At 30.6% G+C, this 16,639-nt stretch overlaps 1 protein-coding gene across 1 annotated transcript in view; it reads left to right on the forward strand.

The window, feature by feature from the left end:
* The window catches only part of LOC116774525 (N-alpha-acetyltransferase 15, NatA auxiliary subunit), a 58,876-nt gene that overhangs the window by 36,573 nt on the left and 5,664 nt on the right, over positions 1 to 16,639 (forward strand). The window lies entirely within an intron of this gene.

Genomic DNA, 16,639 nt, shown 5'->3' on the forward strand with positions numbered 1-16,639 from the left:
CCTGTCTTTATATTATCTGTTGTATGTTTACAATCACAATTAAAATAAAAAAAAAACAAGAAAATTATCTACGTTTTAATAAAAAGAAGAGATCTTTTGATAAACAATACATATCTTTATATAGATTTTCTTTTATTTGACATTGCATATTAAATGTCGATTCCGTAAATAAAAAATTCCTAATAAACAAATTAATATTACCCTTTAAATAGCATTGATCTAGATAACAAATCTGTTTATCTCGAACAGTCGTTTGAAGGTGAAAAACACTATTACATCTCAAAGCTTAACTGTATTTGGTGATAATGTGAGTTTTTTCACAAACCGCTGTCCTGGCCATAACTTAAACTTTGTTTTAAATAAGGTGTTGACTTCCTCGAGCAAGAAATTAACGAATTAGAAGAAAAAAACTTCGTCCGGTTCAATTTAAGTTCGATAAGGTATATCTAGTTAGCATACAGAACGTTATTCGACTGGCATATTCAATTAAAACATTAATATGTGGATGTAGTAAAGTCTACCAAGTGAACTGGGTCTCAATGCTAATATCATTTTTAAGATTAACTACCGCATTCATGTTTAAATAGTATCTATAGTAAAAGGTCAGCTAAGTTGTCGCTTTGTTCTGCTTAGGTCGTGACCCAAACTTCAGGCTTTGAAATATCATTTGTCATTGAAATGTCTGGTGAATACTGTTAGCGGAATATGTATTAGCTACAATAGAGCAATTACATGTTATAACAATATATTCTGCTACTTACATATAACATAAACTAAGCATTTATATATGTTTGATTTGCTTAGACCTGATCCCTATATATGTATATAGCTAACTGTTACTTGCAGCTTTGCCCGCATATTCAACGCCCTTTCAGATAAGCGTTAATATCATTATGAGGTTTCATTCGTTTTCTCGAAGGTACCTTAATCAGACCCTGACTTGGTAACTATGGAACTACTGCAGAACAATGCTCTTACGGTAGAAATGATATCATCAAAATCGGCCTTACAAACATTTAGACGAATTGAGAACCTTCTCCTTTTTGAAATCAGTTAACATATAGTCTGAGTTACTCTTTTTGTTATCAATTTCACTCGCAGATTAATTTCTCTCAATTTCGGCTCAGCCGTCCTTGAGTTTAGCTGGAACAAAAGACAAATAGTTTTAAAATTGCGGTTTGATGTAGGTATAGTATATAATTGCCATAGGAAGTTTCAATTAATTTAAAATTACAAATTTGTTTGAAAGGATTAGAAAATGTCTACAATTCTTATAAAATGTATAACAACAGGTGGGAGCCAGGTCTTTGATCGTGACAGGTACCGTGCGAAATATACCCGACCTTAGACTCGCCGGCTTAGATGTGACAGATAATAGTAATTATTTCTGCTACATTACCCTTGAATGTGGGTAATTTTATATTTTGACATCATATTTATATAGCGTGTAATATGTACATGTCCTTTGGTGACAGTTCATTTAAAAAAAAATATAAATATTTAAAAGGTATAAACAAATATATTACGTATATAACAACGTAGCATAGATTTAAATAGCATTCGATTTAAAATTATAGAAATTTCTCTTATATACAGCTTCACAAACATTTGCTATGTGTTGCAGTACTGTACTTTTATCTAACAAGCCGATATATAATTAGTACATGTATATACATTAAGACAGATATTTTAACGAGAGTTTATATTTTAATTAAGTTTCTTTGAATAACGGGAAGTTAATTTATTGACAATTTAAATGTATATAATTCGTTACAGTATATACATAAATCGTTTGTATAAAATGTATGAGAATATATTTACTATGTTATTAATAGGTTCAATTTTAACTTGAACCTTAAAGCCCTATATACATAAGGGTGTCTACATCCGTCTACGTGTCCTTTGTACAAATTTATACGGCAGTTTCATCTGCCAAGATTATAAATCTCAATATAAAGACATATATATACGTTTGTTAATAGGGTATTCACTTTTTTTCCTGGAAATTTATATTATTCCTAATATTTTTTTCTGAATACAGCTAGCATTAATAGGTTTTCTTTTAATGTCGAAACTATAAATAACTATATATATGACTTTTGCAAAAACGTTTTGAAAAATATGTTTGTGAATTCTTGCTTCATGTTTTTTTTAATGGTTCCATTATACGTTATGTCTTTTTTTATATGAGCTTGCGATTGTGAAATCCTTTAATAGCAGAAACACTTCAAACATTAAACATAACCATTTAACAGTTGTACTTATATTTCAATAATATTAGTTTCCGATATGAATTATTACTAAATACCATTCGTTAGTCAATACACAAAAGTCTGATTCATTTATATGTGGGAAGATTAAGTTATGAATCCTTATAAGGTGAAGACGAATTTATGTCAAGGGCTTTAAAAATGTTTAGGTTATTATAGAAGCTTTGTTTACTAACATATATGCTTTTGCCCGCGACTCCGCCCTGGATATCAGTTTTCGTTCCAAAGAATCTATGTTTATGTCCATAAATCTACAAAAAAAAATTCTTGTCAGCCAGCTGTTTAAGGGTTAACAGTCACATTTAAAATTTATATCATTATAGAGAATATACAATTCAAATATGCTTTTGAATGATAAAAGACATTTCCATCTCGTGTGTCCGAGAGCACGGTTGCTGCTAAGTAACCGAAACGTCGGGATTGTGTAGTTAAAATAATAAAAAAGCGTAGTAAATCCGACAATATTAGTTCTATTAAATATTGTAAAAATTATGTTCTATTGAATATTGTAAAGTATATTGATAAAAGTTTGTTCGAATTAAATGAAATACCTGGCTAAAGCTTGGTATGTGTATATAAAAAAAATAATTGATTTTGTAAAATTATTCCATATCTATACAATAAGGAAATTATGAAATAAGAGATTATATATATAAAAAAAAATATTTCCTTAAAAGACTTAGACATTATTTCCTTGTAAGAAACCGTGAAAGCCTCAATTATCCTTGTAGGTTGTTATTAATAGATGCAACACAATGTTACTATTATGAATAGATTACTCGTATGTAACTAATGAAGTCCAACTGACTTAATTATAAAATGAGTGAGTATACAACAATATTAACTCAGTTTCATTCATTCGTGAGCGTATATCTAATAATTGAATTTTCGATAATTTTTAATTGAATTAATCGTATTATAGCAATGTTTTTATATTTACGTAAATTTATTTTCACTCGTATCATGTTAAATAACTTCTCTATGTTCTATTTATTATGTTAATATAACCGGATGCATTGAAAATCGCAACGATTGCCTGAGTCATATGTAAAAACCGTGATATCAATGAATATAAATAAATTTTTAATTTACTCTGAGCACGTGTTATTGTCTTATAATTATTATGTTAGGGAAATCCGACGTTTGTCATTTTCTCATGCGCGGTCAGTTACCGTAACTGGCGTTACCCATCGGATATATCAAGGCTTTAATTATAGTTTGAAGAAAAAATTAAATCTGATACTTTTATTTTAAGTATCCGTTGTTAAAACCTACCTCCCTCCGACAAGATAGTGTCATACATATCTTTTGTTTTGTTTTTTTTTTGTCTGATTTAATGAACACACAAACAAAAGTTATCAATTTATATATAACTTTGTTTACTTTTAAATAAGTATGCTCTCATTACTTTGTTCTTTTAACAAATCATTTTATATCTGCCTTTTCTTTTCACTGTTGACCTCACGTATTTCATTCATAAAGATTGCTCGTTCATGAGATCGTAAAGGAATTGACGGCTATGTATTTGAATGTTAGTGGGTTGTAATTTAAAATATAAACAACAACTATTTATTTGAATTAACCTTGAAGTTGCAAAGAAAATACATACATGGCATGGGTTAATTAAAAATAATAAAAAACATCAAAACATTAATTATTATATTTTCTGAATTTTGTCTGTTGATTCATTTTTTTGTATGCGTTTCTCGTTAGTCTATATGATTAAAGTTATCCTTAAAAGGAAGGTAACGGATCGTGTTCGCATTCCTAGACATTGCAATGTACCCAACTTTGGAATTTGTGGTCGGATAGGGGAATTTTTTATTTTCCCATCACAGCCAATAGTAGGAATTTACTTTTCTGAGAATCTTTAAAATATCATCAGTCAAACATTACGTATCTATTAGGTAATTTTATAGGTTACTTAATGTAATATATGATTTTAGTAAGGACATGAATATCCTCTGTCGTTGTAACTGATGGATCCCTTCATTTAATGGATCCGGTCTGTTTGCAGTCATTTATCAATTGAGATGACAAATTAGTCATCGCTAACATTCGAAGGCTGTACAAAATTGACTCGTAGTTCATCGGTGATTCAGCCATAGGAGATGTGGATGTCATTTCAAACATTGTCACCGCTGAGCTATGTGACGTTTCTATTAGTCTTCCTATCGATGATGTCACTGCGGCTCGAGGGTCTGGATTTTGTATAGTATACGTTGATGAGGTCACGGATTACTTGGTCCGTTACGTTCAGCTCATGGCGCCAATTCCATCGTCGGATGTGACGAATTGGAGTACTTATGACGTAATAAGTGTCTGTTGCAAATTGTAATAATCTAGTATATGTTTTGAGAGGGAATTAATTTTATTAATGTTTCAATGCCTTACGATTTTGTTACAAAGAATAATTAATGTATGGCAATGATTTTAACTATGTCGTAAACTATCATATGGTATCTATGGATTTATTGATCCTTGAAATTAGCTATAATAAAAAGCTTATTCCTATTTATTTATAATATACATACTACGTTCCTACCCTACGTCACACCTACGTTATATTATAATAATTCTGTACACGCGTCGCCTACGCATAACGTCATCATTCCTCATGAGACGTACGCATGTGGCGTGGGTTTTTGTTGTTTGTCCAATACCGGTGAGCTTGGTACGCGGTGTGACTTTAAATGGTATTTAGACCTGTGACGATTGTCTCTTTGTCGTTATGGTCGTTCAGTCATTGTCTAGAAATAATTCTTGATTCGTATCATAAAGGTTATATGGCTTAAAGTACCCATATAAAATAAAGCGGGGTAGTTTGCGATATAATTTTATATGTATTCTCAGCTATAAATAGTTGAGTGGGATCGAGAGCATGTAATGGAACAATGAGTTTCTGAATCTCTCACTGAAGAAATCACAAAACCGATCTGTTAAACAGCTTTTTGACTGTTATTCCTTGGAACCATATAATAAAACACTTCGGTAGTATTAATGATTCATATTTCTTGAAAACTTCACCAATTTACTCAGTTTGCTATTCCTATCTTCATAAAAAATGTGATACATATAAATGTGTTATAATAAATCCGTCAATACATTCTAGATCCCGCTTGAACCGTTAAGTGTCTGCATGCACATCACGATCTCTTACAGCTATGTGAAATTACCCGATTAATTCGTATGTTCGTGCCACGACCGATGTCCGAGAATGATAGCTGTTCAATATTCAGAATTTTTTATTTTTTTATATGCTCTGTTTTTGATTGAAGTTGAATTGTTATTTAGTCGAGATTATAGTCATAGTGAGTGTCATTCATTCGTCGTTAGTGTCTGATATAAATAAATAAATAAATTGTGTAAGGGTGGTCCAAGTTATATAACTTCTTTTGCATCTAACTTAGTCGTAGTAGTCATCAGGTCTTTCGGGTTCCAAGGGACGAAGATATCGTTATAAATTTAAAACATCAGGAGATAGCTAATGTAGATTCTTACAAAATCTATGTTTCTATAAATTTAAGATGCGTGTTTGAACGCTTCATTCTCTTCACGGATTATGGTTCTCGATATCAAATCCGTGTTGATTTGATTTTGCTGTCGTTTCCGTTGCGTGTGAATTCTTTCAATCAGGTTCAGGTACCGTTGGGACAAAAAATCTTGATAGTGTCAGTTAACGAGGCAACTAGCAGACGGTATTTCTGCTGATAAGTTTTCTGTTCAGATGATATTTAAAAGCCTCGATTTTTAAAAGCCCTTATGTTAAAGAAAATTTAAGTGGGAAGATGTTGTATGTGCATAATAAAATAAAACTGTTGAAGTCGCTGCATGTAATGGAATTTATGGGATGGTACAGCCTTTGGAGGGGTCGAGGTAGGTTTTTTAATGGTAAAAAAGGGCCTTCGGTTCCACCCGAATTTGTTGGCTGGGTTCGATGTTGTCGTCCCCTACAAGCATTTGAGAGTTTTTAAGTAGTAAGTTTACTTTCGAGACGGGGATGTTATGGTACCTTTCAACAGGTCTCGCTCGAAACGATTGCAAAAAAAAACAAGCTTAATAACTGCGAAAAAATTTACGTTAATAATTGGGAAGGGGAACGAGTAAGAAGAAAGCAATCGTTAGTTTTAGTTATGAGACGAAATGAATTTATATAAAAAAAAAATACTTTACACCTATTTTTTGGTAGGGTTATACTTTTCCAGTCACGCGCTAGCGTAGAAATGAGCTATAGACAAAAGATTAAAGCTAGGCTCTTAATTATAGCATGAATTAAAAAATTATCGGTATTTGTATTTTTTTAATAAACTGTTTTGGCCTCTATCAGCGAATATTAAAACCATTTATAGTACAGATATGAATGTTTGAAACGAATATAATGATCAAAATAAATTATTACCATAGAAACATGTTAATGGACAAGAAACCAATAAAAAACAGTTATTAGGTAGTTATAACAAATAAATATGAATCTCGCTATGGAATACATTAAACGAGATTGTTTTGATTAATTCCATTGCCCTAAATATGTTTCTAGTCTGTCCAGCCAGGTGTTGTGGTATGTTTTATTAATTTTTAAGTGCCGGTCGCCCTTCAGCTGGTCCTAATCTCCCACAGAACCACTAAGGTTGTACATTCGCGTGCAATTACGACTGATATGTGCAAAGCAGGAATGCAAATGTGATTTAAGGTTTTTTTTTTCTTGTTGTGTCATTCGCGTGTTCGTTATTTTTTTAGTCTTGTTTCTGTTATATATTCGTCTTCGGTTATAACATGATTACTGCTTAAAGAATTATACCCTTCTCGGTCTTAGGTATTGTAATATTTATAACGTGTAAAAAGTCGATGTAAAAGTATTATTTTGCAAGTGTGGTTATTGTATTCGGTATTATCTAGCGGGTTTTATTATACAATGGCGTTTCTCGTCTTTTTATACTATAACAGTGTTTTGTGCTCCAACTTGGACAGTAATTACGGTGGCTTCATCTTAATATCAAAATTATATACAAGTATTATTTATTGATGTTAAAAACTAGACACAGTTTTATTTTTTATTTTCAATAATGACGGAGAGGAAAATATAAATTATGTACGTATGGTATTATTCAATTTAAGTTTGTATACTTATTACATAGTGTATATATATATATTAAGGAAATAAATATTTAAATTTGTTTTTTTTTTTTGTGGTAACAGTTTGTTTTTGAATAAATTCTAAACTTTTTCATGTAACAAATATTATTTTAATTGTGCATTTATTACATGGTATGTCATGTGAGACTAAACAAAATAAAATCAATAACTCAAATCGCCTTATGTATTCTGGTAGTAACATAACATTAAATAAGCCATCAGACAGTTGCAGTGACAAAGCTACGTGCCAAGTAGAGCTATACTAAAGTGAGATTACACTTTCCATACAGCTCGTGGTTTTAACTTCCAAATACCTGAACGTCTGTGATCATAACAGACGGCTGATCGTCGTTGTATGCATGGAATATTGATTGGATTTTTATTTTACAATAACGAAAAGTAATACATAATGTTTAGTTTGAAATTTTCATATTAATTCATCCGACTAACTTGGTGGCCTTCATAGCTGATCGCTGATCGTGGAATCATGTTATAATTTGTTTTGTTTAATTGTTAGTTTGTATAAAAATGTTCTAAATTAAGACACAGAACTCGTTGATGACGTTATTTGTTGATCTTTGTTGCGGTGTTCTGGAAACAAAGTTGTCGTTTGTAAAAGTAGTTAAAATATTGTTTCTTTAATACATATAGGTTTGTTGTAATATATATATGTATAGACAAGTGTGTTACATATACATTATAAAAAGCGAAATAAATTATATTTTTAGCATAGTCGTTTAGAAGCATAAAAAATTAGTTCGATAAAAGTTGTCAAAACTAAGCCTTATAGTACGTATGAAAATAACTAATTAGCACGTCCAGTAAGCAGTCGCAGTAACTCCGGGCCGTGACGAAATATTAACATTCCATGTGTCTGCCTACTTTTAAGATGGCAAGTTCATACTTTTGCAACATGTTTTTGTATTGTCACGTACGATTTTGTTGCATTCAATGTTTGCTATTACAAAGAAAATATATATGTCCGAACCTTGTGTGAATGGGAACACTGTTGTTAGTGAAATAATACGTTCTGTTTGCTTTAGCAATGGATTTTGTCTGAATTTTATTGCAAACTTCTAGCTCTTATAAGAAGAATAAGAGACGCCTACTACAATATATAAGATTTTTTTTTTTGATTTAAATTCTTTGTTCTCTTGAATATCTTGTTATTATCATTTCATTTTTCTCGACGTAATTCAGGTGTAGTTAAATCAACGACTGAGCTCGACGTTTAATTATGAAGAATATAATTATATATAATATATATTATATATAGATATGTTGTTTCATATTCTTTTTAATGTTTGTAAAGTCATCTGTTTCAATGAAGCTTAAATTATAACCGCCTGTGTTTATTACAACGTTTGTCACGCTGCTACAATTGTTCATTAAAGTATTAAATGCATGTTATATTAAAATGTTATACATTAATAGTATTATCTTGAATCACTCATGATTTAAATGAAATAAATGTTCACGCGGTCCTAGTGCTATCTGCGAAATGAAAACATCAGTGGGAATTGGGACACTTGCAAATTAACTAGCTACGTGAGTTCCGACCAAATTGGTCCAGGTGAAGTGAAACAGCTACGGTGACCTGTGAACTATGAGCTGAATTATAATTGGTTTTAATTATAAAAGTTTGAACTCTATTCTATTCTACATTAGAGTTGATTATTCTGAAACATGATGAAACTTGTCATATTATATATATTTTATATTATAAGTTTTATATACTGTATAACATATGACAGAGACAAAACCTCTCAGCATTCAATGGATTCACCGTACGGGTGCCGGATCCGTTGTGTTGCAGGGAGAGGAGCTTCATCAGTGCCTAGGACTTGCGACCCAGGTGTAGGTTTAAGGGGCCCCTATCTAACGCGCGTAACGCTCACCTCCACCGTCCAAGCTCCTCTCTCTACTTAACCAAATTTGAAAAGAACCTACTGCCATCCAAGTATATTACAGTTTATATTTTTACGTAAACAATTTATTATTCTTAACATTAACCATATTGATATCTATCAGATTATTGCTCACTGACTATAAATTAATGATGGAGGACAATGGAGAGGAAGGAAAAGTCTTTACGTCAATCAAATAAAATGTGCAATACATAAATATATATGTATATACATATATATATTTATATATATAGTAAAAAAAGGAAAATATAAAATTGTCATAATATTAGATAGATATAATATTTAGTTTTCAGAGTTCCTTTGGTCGTGTATTGTAAACAGTTGATGAGTATTTTTTGTTTTTCTTCTTACTTATGATTTAACTTACTCACTTACATATAGTAATTAATCGTATATCACAAACTATATTTAATTACCTTATCCTTGAGAATATATGATTTTATTAAATTAGATCATTGATCACACACGTGATTTAGTATACTTAATGTGTAATAGTGATTATGGTATAATTTCCCACACATTAATGATGTTTTCTTGAATTTCTAAAGTGTAATTCAGTAATGACGATTTTCACTGAGCTAATCTATTGCGCCATCATATCAAAGACTTCTCGTTCATTTGCTTCATAGAATTAATATTATTTTTTACCGTATTAGTGTTATTTAATTGTATTATAAATTGTATTTTATTATTATTTATATTATACTAAGCGTCAGTACTAGCTGTCCGCGACGCCATCGTCACGGTCAGATTCCTTCGACGCTACACGAACTCTGTATAACATTGAACAGTACTGAAATATTTATATTACAGTACATATATATTATACAGGACATTCATATATATATAAAATTTCTCAAAATTCATGTTAAGTTTCCAAATAGTCTTTTAATCTTGATAAATTTCTATTCAAACTTTTATCTCCCAACATATTGCGATGGTTATCGTTCGTCCCTGATCGGAAATAACTATTCAGTTTTTAGTCAACATATTACAAAATCTGTTTACGATATTATGATAATGAATATTATGATGATAAATGAATCAATGACTTAATTTTTTATTCTGATACTCATACAGGCTTATAACTATTATAAATAAATTGTACTAGTGTTGTGTTCCTATTTTTGTCAAATATTTAACATGCAATGGACGACTATATGAGTATTAATGTCAAGCGAATTATTCTACAAGATTATAATCAAAAGAGTATATTAGTCAGTTCTTGTAATATATATATACATCAACGTCGTATGATAATTCTGTTTTATGAGTTCAAGACCTCTCCTATTCGTGACTGGCACGTGCCCTTTACATCTGAATCATAAAGTTCCTGGTCAAATGCCACAGATCGAAGCCTCCAATGTAGCGAGCTTTAGCAGCTAAGCATTAGCGGATCTAGCTAACGGAAGTTCAGACGCATTCAGATATGTCACGACTGTCTCAATGCCAACCGCTTATTTTGTAATTAAAACATTTGTTTTGTTTAATAATATTATGATAATAATAGAGTGTCTTCTTCCTGTTGTGTTTGAGAACGCGAAAAATTATAAATTATAATGGATGACAGTTGTTTTTATTTTTTTATTTTTTATTTTTTTTTATATTTAATAGACGCTTTCCGCACATCGTATGCAGTCAAGTTTTCTCGTTAGTTTTTTCTTATAAATAAGCCAGCTGGGTTATTGTAATCATTTATGTGGCAATAACCTCTGTTTTTTTTTATTACACAAATATGTTAGATTGAAAACAAAAATCTTATCAAATTTTGTATTTTTTTAATTTTACTTATACAAGATTACTGGACACTATATTTTTATGAATATATTGATTCTTTTGTGTGCATCTTGGAAATGAAATGTCATTATTTTATAGGGTATAGTTCTCGGCTAATGTTAGTCACTTTCTGCGGTATTTATTCGGTGAGATGACTGAGAAAGAAAATGTTATATAGAACTTTACTTATTTGTTATAACACATCTCTTTTTGCGTCGATCTTGAAAAAATAATTGTACAATATAAATATATATATATATATATTAGTAATCATGATATCGGCGGATCAATCAGAGCATATTATATCGTGTGCGTTAGGAGCAAACTCGTACCAATTAAGTCATACGTTTACCTTCCTCGTCCTGATGCTTCCATATTTAATTATGTCTAAGTTTTCATCGTGACAATATATACGAAGCGCTTCCCGTTTCTCACCCAATAACCTACGTTAATTCTATGATGTGGAAAATTTTATGAATGAAATAAACTGTTGACGCTCCGTATGTAGTGTGACGATGCCAACTTATACTAAGCGTACAGGACTAGCATTAGTATTCTAATTGCTGTAACATTTTGATTCTGTCTATAGAATTGTATCTATTGAGATATAGAGTAATGATATGATAAATGAAACGTATCGAATTTGTCAGCAATTCAAGCGTACAGATCATGGGATAAACACGTGATATATTTCAATATATATAAATAAATTTTTTGTACTATTTACACCAAGGACAAATGTTTGCACATTTTTTTATACTACACATAAATTTTGGTAAGACAATTAATCTAATACACCTGTAACAAATACATATTCTTTATTCATCATCAAAGTTATCAATAGTTTTTTTGCCTACTCTTGTATCATTTCTCTGATTATAAATATTTCTATATTGAATTTCTACATCATTGTCGAACAGGCATTGAACTAATGCATACTTTAACCTACTTTAAAAGAGCGTGGTTCTGAATTTGATAGTTATAAGGTTTATGTATATAGCGTAAAGCTTCTTCAGTGAAACGATTTTATCGATGTCTTTACGAAATTGAATTGTTTGTATGTACATATATGTAAATAAAAAAAAAGATTTTTAATTTCATTAAAATCTTTTTGTAATTTTATAATATTTAAAGTAATTTTAAGCTCGTTATGAATTCGTTTATTTTTGACATATTTAGTTATTTTTAAATAAAAACAGTTATTATAAGTATAACCATTTAATATTCGGTCTTAAACATACATTTATTTATTAAGACATAAGTAAGCAAGTCCGCAACAGTATATATGAAATTAAATTGTCTCTTTATATAATATGAAACTATTACTACTGGTCGAGTTGTTTCCGATATGCACTGTTACGGCAGACATATGCTGTTACGTAACAATTGTGTAGTGCATGGAAGTGTAATCAAATTTGGTGCAGTAGGCACAGATGGTGCTTGAATAATCGGTAAGCGCGTGCGCATGTCGCAATCGTGCTGTCTGTAGTGTAGGCTGTATAGAGCATATCGATAGAAATTTAAACTCACATATAGTTATAACATCTTTTGAAGTTTCTTTTTATTCTTAAAAATTTTATTCTACTATACACGGAGAGCTTAACTTTTTAATTCATTATATTTTTTATATAACAAAGGTGTTTCTTTTTGATGGATCACCTTTTCCTTAAATATTATCGACTATTTTAATTATAAAGTGTTTTTTTATCGATATTAATGTCCCAACCTTATGTATGAATCCGCTGACACAGCCCCTACGTGTCGTTATTTCGTAAGTCTATCTGATGGATATCTGGGGCAGGCGGTGGTGGGAATGTTTTTCTTTGTCACTGTTGACTTGTGTCCGTGACTGTACGTCGGCTGGTTTTTGATGTTATGTTTTTTTTTATTTAACAATTCGCCGGCCTTAAACTAAATATGTTTGAGACATAGAATACAGATTTCTTTGTCGCTAATGAAAGTTTTATTCTGTATTCAGAGAGATATGAGGACGTATTGAGGATGATAATATATTATGTCAGTACGTATAGATGGACCGGGTCTCGATAGGATACATAAGATGGTAACAAAGGAAAATTTGTAACAAAATATTAATGTGATTTATTCATACATATCATGAAACAAAAAGAAATCTATAATAGATTATAAAATTGCCATCTTTGTATCTTTCACAAGTCCTTTAATCCCAAAGAGTAATCTAGATGCCTTTCTCATTGACTCTAATACCCGCGGAGTAAACGTTAAACCTAACTGGAACCGGTATTGCAACATCAGGGCGTTGTCAGGGCTATTGTAAATGAAATTCTGTTTCGAACTAGTTTTTCAAATAACTCTATGCGCTGCTCCGGACCGGCGCGGCGGCGAGTCGTTTTATATTTGAACATTTGCTTATAATAACATTATTAATGTTAAGCGAATGTTCAAATTATAACGGTGTCATTATCATCGTCTCTCTGTTTTTTCTTTCATTAAATATCATACAACTTCATTGAGTGTTTACATTTTACGTTTAATAACAACTCGTCATGGTTTTGACGGAGGTCGTAAATTTGAGGAGATCCTCCTATTGACTGCATTATTGTTTTTTGTTTTAAATGTTATTTTTTTCGTGTGATTGAATGAATTCTCGAATCTTTATACAGTTTGAATATTTTAAAGGTTAGATTAAAGACTAGAAAGTGACAGATGAATGGAATCGAAAAAATGTCAAAATATTAGTATTCAATTCAATTGGTGGTATTGAATGTTGAGTATTTTTATATTATTATTTATAACGCCCGAATATTATTATTTCAATGTTATTTTTGTTATTGGCTCCATATTCTCCGCCGTCATGTTTCATAATAATTTGCGAAATCTTTGAATTAGAACAGCTATTTGTGGTCTGAGTGTCCTAATCATGTGACTATTGTTATTTTGAATTCGTTTTTAATTGAATTTTTATAATATTTTAAAAAAATTAACATATTTTGATAATGTTTTTAGAATAACATTAATATATGTATATATATATGTCCTTGTAATACTGGATACGTAAACATATCACGATATATTTCTCTTCGCCTCTCACGATATATTTTTCAAACAAACATGTAAATAATTTTGATTATTTAATTCTTTCCATTATTTTGCTTTGTTCAACATTAACACTAAATTCAAACATCTTTTGCTATACGATGTTTTATAAATATTGAAGGAGAAAATGCATACTAGATTTCGTTTGTTTGTCAACGAATGCAATCAACTTCGACAACAAAAGGGTCCAATACTGGTTTAAAAAAAAAAAGTTACAAACGACACAAATCGACCTATCGCTACATAAATATATAGATGTAATTTATTAATTATCAGCCTTAATTACTTCATTTCCTATGGCATTTAATCAAAGCATTCAAAGGATATTTAAAAATTTTTCTAACGTCGTAAAAATTTCACGTATGTTCACATGTTCGTGTAGAGCTGTGGTTATCGTAATCTAAGATATATTTAATAGAAATTTACTTATTAATTCATGACACAAATATAATGAAATTATTATTATTATGTATAGTGTTATTGTTTGAGCATTTAAAGCCAGTGTTATATAATCTGTGAGAAACTACGACCAAGTCAATGCAAAATTCAGGTGTATTTAGTTTGTGTCACCAGATACTTAACAAGTGTTACGCAATTAGTTGAGATTGGACTGTTTCTTTAGATTTAGTGATTTCATTGACCCTGTACTTAATGTCATTCTAAGTTTTATGTAGTGCAGGCAACTATTCAGCGAAGTTTGTCCTTTAGTTGCAATGTTAAAATTATTTTTATTGGAAATATCTATGATCTATGAATATGAAAATTAAATCATGCATGTGTATATATTATATAATTCCATCATAAATTTACACTAGTGACGTTTTTTTCCCCTGAACTTTTTACATGGTAGAGGTTTAGAGAGAAAGGAATTATATGTGATCGAGTAAATATGTTAACTCGCGCCATCTATCGTGGGAACAAAAACGGATTTCGGCAATAATCATAGTCTATATATAATAACAGCTATGTTTCATTAAAACCAATTAAGTTTTTGTCGATGACTGATGAGGGACAAACATATTTCGCTGAGTTATTTGTTTAATAGGATCTATCGGTCCCAAAACAAACCAATCGGTTCTCTCCAATGACATTTGACCTGATGTCGTAATACGCTAGCACTGTCTTCAATCTTCATCCATCCAGCATCATACAGCTCATATCGAGCAGCTCTCCGTGCGTGACAAGCTAGCTACATGACTGTGTAATTATCCTATGATTGTATACCCGCTGCAGCAGATAAATAGTACGCGTGGGTATCGATGTGTTGCGAAAGCGAACATAACCCTTAGTACGGAATTTCATCATATAGTTAATCGTACGTACGAATGTATCGAGAGTGTCTATGAATGGGAAAATAAATAAAAACGTCGGTGTTCAGGTAAAGAGAGCACAGACTTTCGCGAGTTTTATTCATTCAAATGAAAATAAAAGTTGCTGAAAAGCAACCGAAACGTCGGGAGTCTGTAGTTTTAACAAAAAACGAGTAGTATATCCGAAAAATATTAGTTTCATTTAAAAGAGAGCAAAACACAGGTTAAGTTGTTTTTTTTTTAATAATTTTTATAAAAAACAAAAAAAAAAGCTGTAAATATGTTATATTTAGTAAATTTTTTGTTTCAATTTATTAAATCGTAAATAAATACACACTAATAATATTTTATTATTAGGTACGGAAATGATTTTATAGTTATTCTTTTAATTAAGTATATGCAATGCACTCCTTTTCAAATCTAATGCCTTCAATACCACAATGGTCAGTGACCTTAATGAAACTAAGAACGGGGTATTGTTTTGCAAAACATGCGCCGGCGCAACGGTTGTGGATTTAGTGAGAATTTTGATGTCTAACCTACAACCTTTATAATTATATTACGTTTTTAATCGCGACTCTAATAAAATAGTGTTATAAAAAATAACATACCCACTTTGTTTTTGAATTACTTTATTGTATATATAGTTACTGATAAAATTCCTTCACTTTTACATAAGTGTACTTGTATTTATATTTATATGTATAGAAATTTATATATAACGTAGAAATCAATATGCATTACAAGTCCTCAATGTTATCTGTAGTAAGCGGCTTCCTGTGATACAGCACGCAGCTGTCGCTCTACTTAGATGAAGCATCGGTCTCTGTATGATGTCATTGAGTGTACAAATTGAATTAATTCAAACACATTAAGTGTTTATTTGATATAAAGCGTTTATGAACGTATTGCATTTACGAACGGTATTTGTTTTTCAATTTAGTACATGAAAATGCGTTTGAAATTGACATATTCTATAATAGGACCTTCATATAAATAATGTTAGTTACCTAAGCTCTATATATATTTTATACTTTACTTTGTAGTCCCTGTTATAATGATATCGGTTGAGTTGCGAAACGCTAAAAACTCACCTCGTCTTATACATATTAGGTACTGGATAATTGAAATGCAAATTGTATATGAT

The sequence above is a fragment of the Danaus plexippus genome, chromosome 26, assembly GCF_018135715.1.
Source record: "Danaus plexippus chromosome 26, MEX_DaPlex, whole genome shotgun sequence".
Taxonomy (NCBI): Eukaryota; Metazoa; Arthropoda; class Insecta; order Lepidoptera; family Nymphalidae; genus Danaus; species Danaus plexippus.